Genomic DNA, 2088 nt, shown 5'->3' on the forward strand with positions numbered 1-2088 from the left:
GATGTGATCTAATCACAGTCAACAACTTGACGGTACTGACTTCTACATTTCATGAATATGTTCATCACAAAAGAGCAGGATGAGGTCTCTCTGACCAGCACTAACACTGTGTGATCAGTCAGGTATTACAAGGCTGCACGTTCTAGGTGACAGGAATATACAGACATGATGGAAATGAACACCAATGTTATTGCACATGGTGTCTGGGCGAGCAATAAAAACACTGTGATATGGGATGAAAATTCTTTACCTTTTGCTTCCTCTCAGCCCTTTTTTCTAGAGTCTAATGTAGCAGCGATATCAATCAACATACAAGGGAAAGCTGGGAGTAGCTGACATTTGATCCAGGATTTAACAAACATAGCATGCGACCTCAACAGTACGTTCTTCATACATCAAAATAAAAAGATGTTTCAGAAGCTCTTTATACTTTGACTTTTTGGATTCATCCTTCGTAAGGCACAAGTTGACAAACTTGATAAAACTGGGGAGAATTCCCTTTCCTTAGAATTACTCAGCTGCGGAGGATCTCCTTTCATGACTTGTGTTAGTTGATCAAATACACTATTCCACTTTGGATAAGGAAATCGGCCCGTGGCCAACTCATACAATGTGATCTCCAAACTCCAGACATCACAGCGGACATCATATGTTTGTCGCGATGCACTTGGGTCTATTCTTTCAGGTGCCATGTATGGCCTACAGCTAGCATCTTTTGTCTTGGCAATAGAGTCCACAACCTGTCCACTGATGCTGGTCACAGAGTCTAATATTTTCACTTCTGTCCAGAAGAATATTGGAAGGTTTGATATCCCTGTGAATAATTTTCAAGTTCTCTTTTAAGTGGTTTAGTGCTTTCACAGTTGCTAAAGTAATTTTGCCTAAAATTTCTTCTGTAATAACATCGTCTAATACACTATATACATATTTGTAAAACTTATCAAATGAGGTAGACATGAGTTCCATACAGATCAAACAGTCACCCTCTCTGAAGAGTGCACCATAAAACTGAACAATATAAGGGCAATCACTACTCCGAATTACTTCATCCAAATCCATAAGAAGTTGTTTTTGTTCTTTTTCATCCACTGTTGACCAGATTTTTTAACTGCCATTATTTGTCCACTTGGTTTGTGGACCATTTTGTTGACAGAACCATAAGCTCCTCGTCCAATTTCTCCAAGGTTTTTCAAGTCCTCTGCAGTGAAATCCCAATGTTGTTCAGCAGAGACCTTCAGTTTTCCTGATAACTCAAAGCTGTGTGATCTCGGTCTCTCTACGTGTGGGTTTTGAATTCCTGTAGGATTGGGATTCAGAGTAAACTTTGCTGTAGATATGAAAGGTGGATTTGCAAAATTCAACTTCAGTGCTTTGCATTTACCCTGCATGCTGCTGACAGCTGGGTGGCCTGGCGCCAGGGATCCTACGGGGCTGGGGTGCCGCTGCAGCTGTTGCCCCTGGTACAAGAAATTTCTAAGCAGGAAAGCATTCAAGATGTAGCCTGGTTGCTTATAACAACATGTTATCAGATATAGGAGCAAATGAATGACTTGAAGTTAGTGCTTATATTTAAAAGGAAAGCAGAGCATAAGTTCAGAAAATGTGCATATTAGCCCTGCGGTAAAGAAAGAATCCAAGCAGGCTTTAGAGCAATCACTTGCTAGAGAGATTAGCATTACTAAAAAGGAGCCAAGTGCTAATATCCAAGACAATGAGTTAAAAAAAAAAAAAAAAAAAAAAAAAAGACTAGGAGGCATTTCAGAAGTCTTTGGGACAGCCCAGAGGTCTACCAGGAAATAATGGTTTCGGGGACCAAGTCCTGGGTTCTGCTATCAGCCTCAGGAAACTGCTCTTCATATCCTGGCTGCTCTGGCTCCAGCCTTGACTCAAAGGGGTCCAGGACACTGCTTCAGAGGGCACAAGCTGTAAATCAGCAGCTTCCATGTGGTGTTAAGCCTGTGGGCACAAAGAATGCAAGAGTAAAGGAGCCTCGGCAACTTCCACCTAAAATTTCAAAGGTTGTATGAGAAAGAATGGATGTCCAGGCAGAAACCAGGCTTTGGAAGTCCACTCCTCACACCAGTGTGC

At 41.5% G+C, this 2088-nt stretch overlaps 1 pseudogene; it reads right to left on the reverse strand.

Moving 5' to 3' along the window:
• Window positions 1-300: 300 nt before the first annotated feature.
• LOC706355 (dual specificity mitogen-activated protein kinase kinase 4 pseudogene) lies at window positions 301-1142 on the reverse strand (annotated as a pseudogene).
• Window positions 1143-2088: the final 946 nt, after the last annotated feature.

This window comes from Macaca mulatta, chromosome X, assembly GCF_049350105.2.
Source record: "Macaca mulatta isolate MMU2019108-1 chromosome X, T2T-MMU8v2.0, whole genome shotgun sequence".
NCBI classification, from domain to species: Eukaryota; Metazoa; Chordata; class Mammalia; order Primates; family Cercopithecidae; genus Macaca; species Macaca mulatta.